Genomic DNA, 17,266 nt, shown 5'->3' on the forward strand with positions numbered 1-17,266 from the left:
GCACCATTTTTGAGTGAATTGCCAAAAGTCAGATTTTTGCTGAAATTCTGGCTTACGGATTTTTTCAAAAAAATGTTTTCCGCCGGTTAAGTTGTTGAGGGCTGATTTCTTGTCCTGTGATAAAAAGCCTTCTGTTTCCATCGCCAAAGCTTTCAGGGGAGCATTTGCAACCGGTTGGCACCATTTTTGAGTGAATTGCCAAAAGTCAGATTTTTGCTGAAATTCTGACCCTGGGGCTTACGGATTTTTTCAAAAAAATATTTTCCGCCAGTTAAGTTGTTGAGGGCTGATTTCTTGTCCTGTGATAAAAAGGCTTCTGTTTCGACTGACAAAACTTTCAGGGGACAATTTGCAACCGGTTGGCACCATTTTTGAGTGAATTGCCAAAGTCAGATTTTTGCTGAAATTCTGACCCCGGGGCTTACGGATTTTTTCAAAAAATATTTTCCGCCTGATAAGTTGTTGAGGGCTGTTTTCTTGTCCTGTGATAAAAAGGCTTCTGTTTCGACTGACAAAACTTTCAGGGGAGCATTTGCAACCGGTTGGCACCATTTTTGAGTGAATTGCCAAAAGTCAGATTTTTGCTGAAATTCTGGCTTACGGATTTTTTTTTAAAAAAAATTTCCACCGGTTAAGTTGTTGAGGGCTGATTTCTTGTCCTGTGATAAAAAGGCTTCTGTTTCGACTGTCAAAACTTTCAGGGGAGCTTTTGCAAGCGGTTGGCACCATTTTTGAGTGAATTGCCAAAAGTCAGATTTTTGCTGAAATTCTGACCCCGGGGCTTACGGATTTTTTCAAAAAAATATTTTCCGTCGGTTAAGTTGTTGAGGGCTGATTTCTTGTCCTGTGATAAAAAGGCTTCTGTTTCGACTGTCAAAACTTTCAGGGGAGCATTTGCAACCGGTTGGCACCATTTTTGAGTGAATTGCCAAAAGTCAGATTTTTGCTGAAATTCTGACCCCGGGGCTTGCGGATTTTTTCAAAAAAATATTTTCCGCCTGATAAGTTGTTGAGGGCTGATTTCTTGTCCTGTGATAAAAAGCCTTCTGTTTCAATCGCCAAAGCTTTCAGGGGAGCATTTGCAACCGGTTGGCACCATTTTTGAGTGAATTGCCAAAAGTCAGATTTTTGCTGAAATTCTGACCCTGGGGCTTACGGATTTTTTCAAAAAAATATTTTCCGCCAGTTAAGTTGTTGAGGGCTGATTTCTTGTCCTGTGATAAAAAGGCTTCTGTTTCGACTGTCAAAACTTTCAGGGGAGCTTTTGCAACCGGTTGGCACCATTTTTGAGTGAATTGCCAAAAGTCAGATTTTTGCTGAAATTCTGGCTTACGGATTTTTTCAAAAAAATATTTTCCGCCTGATAAGTTGCTGAGGGCTGATTTCTCGTCCTGTGATAAAAAGCCTTCCGTTTCGAGTGACAAAACTTTCAGGGGAGCATTTGCAACCGGTTGGCACCATTTTTGAGTGAATTGCCAAAAGTCAGATTTTTGCTGAAATTCTGACCCCGGGGTTTACGGATTTTTTCAAAAAAATATTTTCCGCCGCTTAAGTTGATCAGGGCTGATTTCTTGTCCTGTGATAAAAAGGCTTCTGTTTCGACTGTCAAAATTTTCAGGGGAGCATTTGCAACCGGTTGGCACCATTTTTGAGTGAATTGCCAAAAGTCAGATTTTTGCTGAAATTCTGACCCCGGGGTTTACGGATTTTTTCAAAAAATATTTTCCGCCGCTTAAGTTGATCAGGGCTGATTTCTTGTCCTGTGATAAAAAGGCTTCTGTTTCGACTGTCAAAATTTTCAGGGGAGCATTTGCAACCGGTTGGCACAATTTTTGAGTGAATTGCCAAAAGTCAGATTTTTGCTGTAATTCTGACCCTGGGGCTTACAGATTGTTTCAAAAAATATTTTCCGCCGGTTAAGTTGTTGAGGGCTGATTTCTTGTCCTGTGATAAAAAGGCTTCTGTTTCGACTGACAAAACTTTCAGGGGACAATTTGCAACCGGTTGGCACCATTTTTGAGTGAATTGCCAAAAGTCAGATTTTGCTGAAATTCTGACCCGGGGCTTACGGATTTTTTCAAAAAATATTTTCCGCCGGTTAAGTTGTTGAGGGCTGATTTCTTGTCCTGTGATAAAAAGGCTTCTGTTTCGACTGACAAAACTTTCAGGGAGCATTTGCAACCGGTTGGCACCATTTTTGAGTGAATTGCCAAAAGTCAGATTTTTGCTGAAATTCTGGCTTACGGATTTTTTCAAAAAAATGTTTTCCGCCGGTTAAGTTGTTGAGGGCTGATTTCTTGTCCTGTGATAAAAAGCCTTCTGTTTCCATCGCCAAAGCTTTCAGGGGAGCATTTGCAACCGGTTGGCACCATTTTTGAGTGAATTGCCAAAAGTCAGATTTTGCTGAAATTCTGACCCTGGGGCTTACGGATTTTTTCAAAAAAATATTTTCCGCCAGTTAAGTTGTTGAGGGCTGATTTCTTGTCCTGTGATAAAAAGGCTTCTGTTTCGACTGACAAAACTTTCAGGGGACAATTTGCAACCGGTTGGCACCATTTTTGAGTGAATTGCCAAAAGTCAGATTTTTGCTGAAATTCTGACCCCGGGGCTTACGGATTTTTTCAAAAATATTTTCCGCCTGATAAGTTGTTGAGGGCTGTTTTCTTGTCCTGTGATAAAAAGGCTTCTGTTTCGACTGACAAAACTTTCAGGGGAGCATTTGCAACCGGTTGGCACCATTTTTGAGTGAATTGCCAAAAGTCAGATTTTTGCTGAAATTCTGGCCTTACGGATTTTTTTTAAAAAAAAATTTCCACCGGTTAAGTTGTTGAGGGCTGATTTCTTGTCCTGTGATAAAAAGGCTTCTGTTTCGACTGTCAAAACTTTCAGGGGAGCTTTTGCAAGCGGTTGGCACCATTTTTGAGTGAATTGCCAAAAGTCAGATTTTTGCTGAAATTCTGACCCCGGGGCTTACGGATTTTTTCAAAAAATATTTTCCGTCGGTTAAGTTGTTGAGGGCTGATTTCTTGTCCTGTGATAAAAGGCTTCTGTTTCGACTGTCAAAACTTTCAGGGGAGCATTTGCAACCGGTTGGCACCATTTTTGAGTGAATTGCCAAAAGTCAGATTTTTGCTGAAATTCTGACCCCGGGGCTTGCGGATTTTTCCAAAAAAATATTTTCCGCCTGATAAGTTGTTGAGGGCTGATTTCTTGTCCTGTGATAAAAAGCCTTCTGTTTCCATCGCCAAAGCTTTCAGGGGAGCATTTGCAACCGGTTGGCACCATTTTTGAGTGAATTGCCAAAAGTCAGATTTTTGCTGAAATTCTGACCCTGGGGCTTACGGATTTTTTCAAAAAAAATATTTTCGCCAGTTAAGTTGTTGAGGGCTGATTTCTTGTCTGTGATAAAAAGGCTTCTGTTTCGACTGTCAAAACTTTCAGGGGAGCAGGGGAGCTTTTGCAACCGGTTGGCACCATTTTTGAGTGAATTGCCAAAAGTCAGATTTTTGCTGAAATTCTGACCCCGGGGCTTACGGATTTTTTCAAAAAAATATTTTCCACCGGTTAAGTTGTTGAGGGCTGATTTCTTGTCCTGTGATAAAAAAGGCTTCTGTTTCGACTGTCAAAACTTTCAGGGGAGCATTTGCAACCGGTTGGCACCATTTTTGAGTGAATTGCCAAAAGTCAGATTTTTGCTGAAATTCTGACCCCGGGGCTTACAGATTGTTTCAAAAAATATTTTCCGCCTGATAAGTTGTTGAGGGCTGTTTTCTTGTCCTGTGATAAAAAGGCTTCTGTTTCGACTGACAAAACTTTCAGGGGAGCATTTGCAACCGGTTGGCACCATTTTTGAGTGAATTGCCAAAAGTCAGATTTTTGCTGAAATTCTGGCTTACGGATTTTTTCAAAAAAATGTTTTCGGCCGGTTAAGTTGTTGAGGGCTGATTTCTTGTCCTGTGATAAAAAGCCTTCTGTTTCGACTGACAAAACTTTCAGGGGACAATTTGCAACCGGTTGGCACCATTTTTGAGTGAATTGCCAAAAGTCAGATTTTTGCTGAAATTCTGACCCCGGGGCTTACGGATTTTTTTTAAAAAAAAATTCCGCCGGTTAACTTGTTGAGGGCTGATTTCTTCTCCTGTGATAAAAAGGCTTCTGTTTCGACTGTCAAAACTTACAGGGGAGCATTTGCAACCGGTTGGCACCATTTTTGAGTGAATTGCCAAAAGTCAGATTTTTGCTGAAATTCTGACCCCGGGGCTTACGGATTTTTTCAAAAAAATATTTTCCGCCAGTTAAGTTGTTGAGGGCTGATTTCTTGTCCTGTGATAAAAAGGCTTCTGTTTCGACTGACAAAACTTTCAGGGGAGCATTTGCAACCGGTTGGCACCATTTTTGAGTGAATTGCCAAAAGTCAGATTTTTGCTGAAATTCTGGCTTACGGATTTTTTCGAAAAAATGTTTTCCGCCGGTTAAGTTGTTGAGGGCTGATTTCTTGTCCTGTGATAAAAAGCCTTCTGTTTCCATCGCCAAAGCTTTCAGGGGAGCATTTGCAACCGGTTGGCACCATTTTTGAGTGAATTGCCAAAAGTCAGATTTTTGCTTACGGATTTTTTCAAAAAAATATTTTCCGCCAGTTAAGTTGCTGAGGGCTGATTTCTCGTCCTGTGATAAAAAGCCTTCCGTTTCGAGTGACAAAACTTTCAGGGGAGCATTTGCAACCGGTTGGCACCATTTTTGAGTGAATTGCCAAAAGTCAGATTTTTGCTGAAATTCTGACCCCGGGGTTTACGGATTTTTTCAAAAAAATATTTTCCGCCGCTTAAGTTGATCAGGGCTGATTTCTTGTCCTGTGATAAAAAGGCTTCTGTTTCGACTGTCAAAATTTTCAGGGGAGCATTTGCAACCGGTTGGCACCATTTTTGAGTGAATTGCCAAAAGTCAGATTTTTGCTGAAATTCTGACCCCGGGGTTTACGGATTTTTTCAAAAAAATATTTTCCGCCGCTTAAGTTGATCAGGGCTGATTTCTTGTCCTGTGATAAAAAGGCTTCTGTTTCGACTGTCAAAATTTTCAGGGGAGCATTTGCAACCGGTTGGCACAATTTTTGAGTGAATTGCCAAAAGTCAGATTTTTGCTGTAATTCTGACCCTGGGGCTTACAGATTGTTTCAAAAAATATTTTCCGCCGGTTAAGTTGTTGAGGGCTGATTTCTTGTCCTGTGATAAAAAGGCTTCTGTTTCGACTGACAAAACTTTCAGGGGACAATTTGCAACCGGTTGGCACCATTTTTGAGTGAATTGCCAAAAGTCAGATTTTTGCTGAAATTCTGACCCCGGGGCTTACGGATTTTTTCAAAAAATATTTTCCGCCGGTTAAGTTGTTGAGGGCTGATTTCTTGTCCTGTGATAAAAAGGCTTCTGTTTCGACTGACAAAACTTTCAGGGGAGCATTTGCAACCGGTTGGCACCATTTTTGAGTGAATTGCCAAAAGTCAGATTTTTGCTGAAATTCTGGCTTACGGATTTTTTCAAAAAAATGTTTTCCGCCGGTTAAGTTGTTGAGGGCTGATTTCTTGTCCTGTGATAAAAAGCCTTCTGTTTCCATCGCCAAAGCTTTCAGGGGAGCATTTGCAACCGGTTGGCACCATTTTTGAGTGAATTGCCAAAAGTCAGATTTTTGCTGAAATTCTGACCCTGGGGCTTACGGATTTTTTCAAAAAAATATTTTCCGCCAGTTAAGTTGTTGAGGGCTGATTTCTTGTCCTGTGATAAAAAGGCTTCTGTTTCGACTGACAAAACTTTCAGGGGACAATTTGCAACCGGTTGGCACCATTTTTGAGTGAATTGCCAAAAGTCAGATTTTTGCTGAAATTCTGACCCCGGGGCTTACGGATTTTTTCAAAAAATATTTTCCGCCTGATAAGTTGTTGAGGGCTGTTTTCTTGTCCTGTGATAAAAAGGCTTCTGTTTCGACTGACAAAACTTTCAGGGGAGCATTTGCAACCGGTTGGCACCATTTTTGAGTGAATTGCCAAAAGTCAGATTTTTGCTGAAATTCTGGCTTACGGATTTTTTTTTAAAAAAAATTTCCACCGGTTAAGTTGTTGAGGGCTGATTTCTTGTCCTGTGATAAAAAGGCTTCTGTTTCGACTGTCAAAACTTTCAGGGGAGCTTTTGCAAGCGGTTGGCACCATTTTTGAGTGAATTGCCAAAAGTCAGATTTTTGCTGAAATTCTGACCCCGGGGCTTACGGATTTTTTCAAAAAAATATTTTCCGTCGGTTAAGTTGTTGAGGGCTGATTTCTTGTCCTGTGATAAAAAGGCTTCTGTTTCGACTGTCAAAACTTTCAGGGGAGCATTTGCAACCGGTTGGCACCATTTTTGAGTGAATTGCCAAAAGTCAGATTTTTGCTGAAATTCTGACCCCGGGGCTTGCGGATTTTTTCAAAAAAATATTTTCCGCCTGATAAGTTGTTGAGGGCTGATTTCTTGTCCTGTGATAAAAAGCCTTCTGTTTCCATCGCCAAAGCTTTCAGGGGAGCATTTGCAACCGGTTGGCACCATTTTTGAGTGAATTGCCAAAAGTCAGATTTTTGCTGAAATTCTGACCCTGGGGCTTACGGATTTTTTCAAAAAAAATATTTTCCGCCAGTTAAGTTGTTGAGGGCTGATTTCTTGTCCTGTGATAAAAAGGCTTCTGTTTCGACTGTCAAAACTTTCAGGGGAGCTTTTGCAACCGGTTGGCACCATTTTTGAGTGAATTGCCAAAAGTCAGATTTTTGCTGAAATTCTGACCCCGGGGCTTACGGATTTTTTCAAAAAAATATTTTCCACCGGTTAAGTTGTTGAGGGCTGATTTCTTGTCCTGTGATAAAAAAGGCTTCTGTTTCGACTGTCAAAACTTTCAGGGGAGCATTTGCAACCGGTTGGCACCATTTTTGAGTGAATTGCCAAAAGTCAGATTTTTGCTGAAATTCTGACCCCGGGGCTTACAGATTGTTTCAAAAAATATTTTCCGCCTGATAAGTTGTTGAGGGCTGTTTTCTTGTCCTGTGATAAAAAGGCTTCTGTTTCGACTGACAAAACTTTCAGGGGAGCATTTGCAACCGGTTGGCACCATTTTTGAGTGAATTGCCAAAAGTCAGATTTTTGCTGAAATTCTGGCTTACGGATTTTTTCAAAAAAATGTTTTCGGCCGGTTAAGTTGTTGAGGGCTGATTTCTTGTCCTGTGATAAAAAGCCTTCTGTTTCGACTGACAAAACTTTCAGGGGACAATTTGCAACCGGTTGGCACCATTTTTGAGTGAATTGCCAAAAGTCAGATTTTTGCTGAAATTCTGACCCCGGGGCTTACGGATTTTTTTTAAAAAAAAATTCCGCCGGTTAACTTGTTGAGGGCTGATTTCTTCTCCTGTGATAAAAAGGCTTCTGTTTCGACTGTCAAAACTTACAGGGGAGCATTTGCAACCGGTTGGCACCATTTTTGAGTGAATTGCCAAAAGTCAGATTTTTGCTGAAATTCTGACCCCGGGGCTTACGGATTTTTTCAAAAAAATATTTTCCGCCAGTTAAGTTGTTGAGGGCTGATTTCTTGTCCTGTGATAAAAAGGCTTCTGTTTCGACTGACAAAACTTTCAGGGGAGCATTTGCAACCGGTTGGCACCATTTTTGAGTGAATTGCCAAAAGTCAGATTTTTGCTGAAATTCTGGCTTACGGATTTTTTCGAAAAAATGTTTTCCGCCGGTTAAGTTGTTGAGGGCTGATTTCTTGTCCTGTGATAAAAAGCCTTCTGTTTCCATCGCCAAAGCTTTCAGGGGAGCATTTGCAACCGGTTGGCACCATTTTTGAGTGAATTGCCAAAAGTCAGATTTTTGCTTACGGATTTTTTCAAAAAAATATTTTCCGCCAGTTAAGTTGTTGAGGGCTGATTTCTTGTCCTGTGATAAAAAGGCTTCTGTTTCGACTGACAAAACTTTCAGGGGACAATTTGCAACCGGTTGGCACCATTTTTGAGTGAATTGCCAAAAGTCAGATTTTTGCTGAAATTCTGACCCCGGGGCTTACGGATTTTTTCAAAAAATATTTTCCGCCGGTTAAGTTGTTGAGGGCTGATTTCTTGTCCTGTGATAAAAAGGCTTCTGTTTCGACTGACAAAACTTTCAGGGGAGCATTTGCAACCGGTTGGCACCATTTTTGAGTGAATTGCCAAAAGTCAGATTTTTGCTGAAATTCTGGCTTACGGATTTTTTCAAAAAAATGTTTTCCGCCGGTTAAGTTGTTGAGGGCTGATTTCTTGTCCTGTGATAAAAAGCCTTCTGTTTCCATCGCCAAAGCTTTCAGGGGAGCATTTGCAACCGGTTGGCACCATTTTTGAGTGAATTGCCAAAAGTCAGATTTTTGCTGAAATTCTGACCCTGGGGCTTACGGATTTTTTCAAAAAAATATTTTCCGCCAGTTAAGTTGTTGAGGGCTGATTTCTTGTCCTGTGATAAAAAGGCTTCTGTTTCGACTGACAAAACTTTCAGGGGACAATTTGCAACCGGTTGGCACCATTTTTGAGTGAATTGCCAAAAGTCAGATTTTTGCTGAAATTCTGACCCCGGGGCTTACGGATTTTTTCAAAAAATATTTTCCGCCTGATAAGTTGTTGAGGGCTGTTTTCTTGTCCTGTGATAAAAAGGCTTCTGTTTCGACTGACAAAACTTTCAGGGGAGCATTTGCAACCGGTTGGCACCATTTTTGAGTGAATTGCCAAAAGTCAGATTTTTGCTGAAATTCTGGCTTACGGATTTTTTTTAAAAAAAAATTTCCACCGGTTAAGTTGTTGAGGGCTGATTTCTTGTCCTGTGATAAAAAGGCTTCTGTTTCGACTGACAAAACTTTCAGGGGACAATTTGCAACCGGTTGGCACCATTTTTGAGTGAATTGCCAAAAGTCAGATTTTTGCTGAAATTCTGACCCCGGGGCTTACGGATTTTTTCAAAAAAATATTTTCCGCCTGATAAGTTGTTGAGGGCTGATTTCTTGTCCTGTGATAAAAAGCCTTCTGTTTCGAGTGACAAAACTTTCAGGGGAGCATTTGCAACCGGTTGGCACCATTTTTGAGTGAATTGCCAAAAGTCAGATTTTTGTTGAAATTCTGTCCCCGGGGTTTACGGATTTTTTCAAAAAAATATTTTCCGCCGCTTAATTTGATCAGGGCTGATTTCTTCTCCTGTGATAAAAAGGCTTCTGTTTCGACTGTCAAAATTTTCAGGGGAGCATTTGCAACCGGTTGGCACCATTTTTGAGTGAATTGCCAAAAGTCAGATTTTTGCTGAAAATCTGGCTTACGGATTTTTTCAAAAAAATGTTTTCCGCCGGTTAAGTTGTTGAGGGCTGATTTCTTGTCCTGTGATAAAAAGGCTTCTGTTTCGACTGTCAAAACTTTCAGGGGAGCATTTGCAACCGGTTGGCACCATTTTTGAGTGAATTGCCAAAAGTCAGATTTTTGCTGAAATTCTGACCCCGGGGCTTACGGATTTTTTCAAAAAAATATTTTCCACCGGTTAAGTTGTTGAGGGCTGATTTCTTGTCCTGTGATAAAAAAGGATTCTGTTTCGACTGTCAAAACTTTCAGGGGAGTATTTGCAACCGGTTGGCACCATTTTTGAGTGAATTGCTAAAAGTCAGATTTTTGCTGAAATTCTGACCCCGGGGCTGACGGATTTTTTCAAAAAAATGTTTTGCGCCGGTTAAGTTTATGAGGGATGATTTCTTGTCCTGTGATAAAAAGCCGTCTGTTTCCATCGCCAAAGCTTTCAGGGGAGCATTTGCAAGCGGTTGGCACCATTTTTGAGTGAATTGCCAAAAGTCAGATTTTTGCTGAAATTCTGACCCCGGGGCTTACGGATTTTTTCAAAAAAATATTTTCCACCGGTTAAGTTGTTGAGGGCTGATTTCTTGTCCTGTGATAAAAAGCCTTCTGTTTCAATCGCCAAAGCTTTCAGGGGAGCATTTGCAACCGGTTGGCACCATTTTTGAGTGAATTGCCAAAAGTCAGATTTTTGCTGAAATTCTGACCCCGGGGTTTACGGATTTTTTCAAAAAAATATTTTCCGCCGCTTAAGTTGATCAGGGCTGATTTCTTGTCCTGTGATAAAAAGGCTTCTGTTTCGACTGTCAAAATTTTCAGGGGAGCATTTGCAACCGGTTGGCACAATTTTTGAGTGAATTGCCAAAAGTCAGATTTTTGCTGAAATTCTGACCCCGGGGCTTACAGATTGTTTCAAAAAATATTTTCCGCCTGATAAGTTGTTGAGGGCTGTTTTCTTGTCCTGTGATAAAAAGGCTTCTGTTTCGACTGACAAAACTTTCAGGGGAGCATTTGCAACCGGTTGGCACCATTTTTGAGTGAATTGCCAAAAGTCAGATTTTTGCTGAAATTCTGGCTTACGGATTTTTTCAAAAAAATGTTTTCCGCCGGTTAAGTTGTTGAGGGCTGATTTCTTGTCCTGTGATAAAAAGGCTTCTGTTTCGACTGACAAAACTTTCAGGGGAGCATTTGCAACCGGTTGGCACCATTTTTGATTGAATTGCCAAAAGTCAGATTTTTGCTGAAATTCTGACCCCGGGGCTTACGGATTTTTTCAAAAAATATTTTCCGCCGGTTAAGTTGTTGAGGGCTGATTTCTTGTCCTGTGATAAAAAGGCTTCTGTTTCGACTGACAAAACTTTCAGGGGACAATTTGCAACCGGTTGGCACCATTTTTGAGTGAATTGCCAAAAGTCAGATTTTTGCTGAAATTCTGACCCCGGGGCTTACGGATTTTTTCAAAAAATATTTTCCGCCGGTTAAGTTGTTGAGGGCTGATTTCTTGTCCTGTGATAAAAAGGCTTCTGTTTCGACTGACAAAACTTTCAGGGGAGCATTTGCAACCGGTTGGCACCATTTTTGAGTGAATTGCCAAAAGTCAGATTTTTGCTGAAATTCTGGCTTACGGATTTTTTCAAAAAAATGTTTTCCGCCGGTTAAGTTGTTGAGGGCTGATTTCTTGTCCTGTGATAAAAAGCCTTCTGTTTCCATCGCCAAAGCTTTCAGGGGAGCATTTGCAACCGGTTGGCACCATTTTTGAGTGAATTGCCAAAAGTCAGATTTTTGCTGAAATTCTGACCCTGGGGCTTACGGATTTTTTCAAAAAAATATTTTCCGCCAGTTAAGTTGTTGAGGGCTGATTTCTTGTCCTGTGATAAAAAGGCTTCTGTTTCGACTGACAAAACTTTCAGGGGACAATTTGCAACCGGTTGGCACCATTTTTGAGTGAATTGCCAAAAGTCAGATTTTTGCTGAAATTCTGACCCTGGGGCTTACGGATTTTTTCAAAAAATATTTTCCGCCTGATAAGTTGTTGAGGGCTGTTTTCTTGTCCTGTGATAAAAAGGCTTCTGTTTCGACTGACAAAACTTTCAGGGGAGCATTTGCAACCGGTTGGCACCATTTTTGAGTGAATTGCCAAAAGTCAGATTTTTGCTGAAATTCTGGCTTACGGATTTTTTTTTAAAAAAAATTTCCACCGGTTAAGTTGTTGAGGGCTGATTTCTTGTCCTGTGATAAAAAGGCTTCTGTTTCGACTGACAAAACTTTCAGGGGACAATTTGCAACCGGTTGGCACCATTTTTGAGTGAATTGCCAAAAGTCAGATTTTTGCTGAAATTCTGACCCCGGGGCTTACGGATTTTTTCAAAAAAATATTTTCCGCCTGATAAGTTGTTGAGGGCTGATTTCTTGTCCTGTGATAAAAAGCCTTCTGTTTCGAGTGACAAAACTTTCAGGGGAGCATTTGCAACCGGTTGGCACCATTTTTGAGTGAATTGCCAAAAGTCAGATTTTTGTTGAAATTCTGTCCCCGGGGTTTACGGATTTTTTCAAAAAAATATTTTCCGCCGCTTAATTTGATCAGGGCTGATTTCTTCTCCTGTGATAAAAAGGCTTCTGTTTCGACTGTCAAAATTTTCAGGGGAGCATTTGCAACCGGTTGGCACCATTTTTGAGTGAATTGCCAAAAGTCAGATTTTTGCTGAAAATCTGGCTTACGGATTTTTTCAAAAAAATGTTTTCCGCCGGTTAAGTTGTTGAGGGCTGATTTCTTGTCCTGTGATAAAAAGGCTTCTGTTTCGACTGTCAAAACTTTCAGGGGAGCATTTGCAACCGGTTGGCACCATTTTTGAGTGAATTGCCAAAAGTCAGATTTTTGCTGAAATTCTGACCCCGGGGCTTACGGATTTTTTCAAAAAAATATTTTCCACCGGTTAAGTTGTTGAGGGCTGATTTCTTGTCCTGTGATAAAAAAGGATTCTGTTTCGACTGTCAAAACTTTCAGGGGAGTATTTGCAACCGGTTGGCACCATTTTTGAGTGAATTGCTAAAAGTCAGATTTTTGCTGAAATTCTGACCCCGGGGCTGACGGATTTTTTCAAAAAAATGTTTTGCGCCGGTTAAGTTTATGAGGGATGATTTCTTGTCCTGTGATAAAAAGCCGTCTGTTTCCATCGCCAAAGCTTTCAGGGGAGCATTTGCAAGCGGTTGGCACCATTTTTGAGTGAATTGCCAAAAGTCAGATTTTTGCTGAAATTCTGACCCCGGGGCTTACGGATTTTTTCAAAAAAATATTTTCCACCGGTTAAGTTGTTGAGGGCTGATTTCTTGTCCTGTGATAAAAAGCCTTCTGTTTCAATCGCCAAAGCTTTCAGGGGAGCATTTGCAACCGGTTGGCACCATTTTTGAGTGAATTGCCAAAAGTCAGATTTTTGCTGAAATTCTGACCCTGGGGCTTACGGATTTTTTCAAAAAAATATTTTCCGCCAGTTAAGTTGTTGAGGGCTGATTTCTTGTCCTGTGATAAAAAGGCTTCTGTTTCGACTGTCAAAACTTTCAGGGGAGCTTTTGCAACCGGTTGGCACCATTTTTGAGTGAATTGCCAAAAGTCAGATTTTTGCTGAAATTCTGGCTTACGGATTTTTTCAAAAAAATGTTTTTCGCCGGTTAAGTTGTTGAGGGCTGATTTCTTGTCCTGTGATAAAAAGGCTTCTGTTTCGACTGACAAAACTTTCAGGGGAGCATTTGCAACCGGTTGGCACCATTTTTGAGTGAATTGCCAAAAGTCAGATTTTTGCTGAAATTCTGACCCCGGGGCTTACGGATTTTTTCAAAAAAATATTTTCCGCCTGATAAGTTGCTGAGGGCTGATTTCTCGTCCTGTGATAAAAAGCCTTCCGTTTCGAGTGACAAAACTTTCAGGGGAGCATTTGCAACCGGTTGGCACCATTTTTGAGTGAATTGCCAAAAGTCAGATTTTTGCTGAAATTCTGACCCCGGGGTTTACGGATTTTTTCAAAAAAATATTTTCCGCCGCTTAAGTTGATCAGGGCTGATTTCTTGTCCTGTGATAAAAAGGCTTCTGTTTCGACTGTCAAAACTTTCAGGGGAGCATTTGCAACCGGTTGGCACAATTTTTGAGTGAATTGCCAAAAGTCAGATTTTTGCTGAAATTCTGACCCCGGGGCTTACAGATTGTTTCAAAAAATATTTTCCGCCTGATAAGTTGTTGAGGGCTGTTTTCTTGTCCTGTGATAAAAAGGCTTCTGTTTCGACTGACAAAACTTTCAGGGGAGCATTTGCAACCGGTTGGCACCATTTTTGAGTGAATTGCCAAAAGTCAGATTTTTGCTGAAATTCTGGCTTACGGATTTTTTCAAAAAAATGTTTTCCGCCGGTTAAGTTGTTGAGGGCTGATTTCTTGTCCTGTGATAAAAAGGCTTCTGTTTCGACTGACAAAACTTTCAGGGGACAATTTGCAACCGGTTGGCACCATTTTTGAGTGAATTGCCAAAAGTCAGATTTTTGCTGAAATTCTGACCCCGGGGCTTACGGATTTTTTTTTTTAAAAAAAATTCCGCCGGTTAACTTGTTGAGGGCTGATTTCTTCTCCTGTGATAAAAAGGCTTCTGTTTCGACTGTCAAAACTTACAGGGGAGCATTTGCAACCGGTTGGCACCATTTTTGAGTGAATTGCCAAAAGTCAGATTTTTGCTGAAATTCTGACCCCGGGGCTTACGGATTTTTTCAAAAAAATATTTTCCGCCGGTTAAGTTGTTGAGGGCTGATTTCTTGTCCTGTGATAAAAAGGCTTCTGTTTCGACTGACAAAACTTTCAGGGGAGCATTTGCAACCGGTTGGCACCATTTTTGAGTGAATTGCCAAAAGTCAGATTTTTGCTGAAATTCTGGCTTACGGATTTTTTCAAAAAAATGTTTTCCGCCGGTTAAGTTGTTGAGGGCTGATTTCTTGTCCTGTGATAAAAAGGCTGCTGTTTCGACTGACAAAACTTTCAGGGGACAATTTGCAACCGGTTGGCACCATTTTTGAGTGAATTGCCAAAAGTCAGATTTTTGCTGAAATTCTGACCCCGGGGCTTACGGATTTTATCAAAAAAATATTTTCCGCCGGTTAAGTTGTTGAGGGCTGATTTCTTGTCCTGTGATAAAAAGGCTTCTGTTTCGACTGTCAAAACTTTCAGGGGAGCATTTGCAACCGGTTGGCATCATTTTTGAGTGAATTGCCAAAAGTCAGATTTTTGCTGAAATTCTGACCCCGGGGCTTACGGATTTTATCAAAAACAAAATTTCCGCCTGATAAGTTGTTGAGGGCTGTTTTCTTGTCCTGTGATAAAAAGGTTTCTGTTTCGACTGACAAAACTTTCAGGGGAGCATTTGCAACCGGTTGGCACCATTTTTGAGTGAATTGCCAAAAGTCAGATTTTTGCTGAAATTCTGGCTTACGGATTTTTTTAAAAAAATGTTTTCCGCCGGTTAAGTTGTTGAGGGCTGATTTCTTCTCCTGTGATAAAAAGGCTTCTGTTTCGACTGTCAAAACTTACAGGGGAGCATTTGCAACCGGTTGGCACCATTTTTGAGTGAATTGCCAAAAGTCAGATTTTTGCTGAAATTCTGACCCCGGGGCTTACGGATTTTTTCAAAAAAATATTTTCCGCCTGATAAGTTGTTGAGGGCTGATTTCTTGTCCTGTGATAAAAAGGCTTCTGTTTCGACTGTCAAAACTTTCAGGGGAGCATTTCCAACCGGTTGGCACCATTTTTGAGTGAATTGCCAAAAGTCAGATTTTTGCTGAAATTCTGACCCCGGGGCTTACGGATTTTTTCAAAAAAATATTTTCCGCCGTTTAAGTTGTTGAGGGCTGATTTCTTGTCCTGTGATAAAAAGGCTTCTGTTTCGACTGTCAAAACTTTCAGGGGAGCATTTGCAACCGGTTGGCATCATTTTTGAGTGAATTGCCAAAAGTCAGATTTTTGCTGAAATTCTGACCCCGGGGCTTACGCATTTTATCAAAAAAAAAATTTCCGCCTGATAAGTTGTTGAGGGCTCTTTTCTTGTCCTGTGATAAAAAGGCTTCTGTTTCGACTGACAAAACTTTCAGGGGAGCATTTGCAACCGGTTGGCACCATTTTTGAGTGAATTGCCAAAAGTCAGATTTTTGCTGAAATTCTGACTTACGGATTTTTTCAAAAAAATGTTTTCCGCCGGTTAAGTTGTTGAGGGCTGATTTCTTGTCCTGTGATAAAAAGCCTTCTGTTTCCATCGCCAAAGCTTTCAGGGGAGCATTTTCAACCGGTTGGCACCATTTTTGAGTGAATTGCCAAAAGTCAGATTTTTGCTGAAATTCTGACCCTGGGGCTTACGGATTTTTTCAAAAAAATATTTTCCGCCAGTTAAGTTGTTGAGGGCTGATTTCTTGTCCTGTGATAAAAAGGCTTCTGTTTCGACTGACAAAACTTTCAGGGGACAATTTGCAACCGGTTGGCACCATTTTTGAGTGAATTGCCAAAAGTCAGATTTTTGCTGAAATTCTGACCTCGGGGCTTACGGATTTTTTCAAAAAATATTTTCCGCCTGATAAGTTGTTGAGGGCTGTTTTCTTGTCCTGTGATAAAAAGGCTTCTGTTTCGACTGACAAAACTTTCAGGGGAGCATTTGCAACCGGTTGGCACCATTTTTGAGTGAATTGCCAAAAGTCAGATTTTTGCTGAAATTCTGGCTTACGGATTTTTTTAAAAAAATTTTTTCCGCCGGTTAAGTTGTTGAGGGCTGATTTCTTGTCCTGTGATAAAAAGGCTTCTGTTTCGACTGACAAAACTTTCAGGGGACAATTTGCAACCGGTTGGCACCATTTTTGAGTGAATTGCCAAAAGTCAGATTTCTGCTGAAATTCTGACCCCGGGGCTTACGGATTTTTTCAAAAAAATATTTTCCGCCGGTTAAGTTGTTGAGGGCTGATTTCTTGTCCTGTGATAAAAAGGCTTCTGTTTTGACTGACAAAACTTTCAGGGGAGCATTTGCAACCGGTTGGCATCATTTTTGAATGAATTGCCAAAAGTCAGATTTTTGCTGAAATTCTGACCCCGGGGCTTACGGATTTTTTCAAAAAAATATTTTCCGCCGGTTAAGTTGTTGAGGGCTGATTTCTTGTCCTGTGATAAAAAGGCTTCTGTTTTGACTGACAAAACTTTCAGGGGAGCATTTGCAACCGGTTGGCACCATTTTTGAGTGAATTGCCAAAAGTCAGATTTTTGCTGAAATTCTGGCTTACGGATTTTTTCAAAAAAATGTTTTCCGCCGGTTACGTTGTTGAGGGCTGATTTCTTGTCCTGTGATAAAAAGGCTTCTGTTTCGACTGACAAAACTTTCAGGGGACAATTTGCAACCGGTTGGCACCATTTTTGAGTGAATTGCCAAAAGTCAGATTTTTGCTGAAATTCTGACCCCGGGGCTTACGGATTTTTTCAAAAAAATATTTTCCGCAGGTTAAGTTGTTGAGGGCTGATTTCTTGTCCTGTGATAAAAAGGCTTCTGTTTCGACTGACAAAACTTTCAGGGGACAATTTGCAACCGGTTGGCACCATTTTTGAGTGAATTGCCAAAAGTCACATTTTTGCTAAAATTCTGACCCCGGGGCTTACGGATTTTTTCAAAAAAAATTTTTCCGCCTGATAAGTTGTTGAGGGCTGATTTCTTGTCCTGTGATAAAAAGCCTTCTGTTTCCATCGCCAAACCTTTCAGGGGAGCATTTCCAACCGGTTGGCACCATTTTTGAGTGAATTGCCAAAAGTCAGATTTTTGTTGAAATTCTGACCCCGGGGTTTACGGATTTTTTCAAAAAAATATTTTCCGCCGCTTAATTTGATCAGGGCTGATTTCTTGTCCTGTGATA

The sequence above is a fragment of the Podarcis vaucheri genome, assembly GCF_965113315.1.
Source record: "Podarcis vaucheri genome assembly, chromosome: 9".
Lineage (NCBI taxonomy): Eukaryota > Metazoa > Chordata > Lepidosauria > Squamata > Lacertidae > Podarcis > Podarcis vaucheri.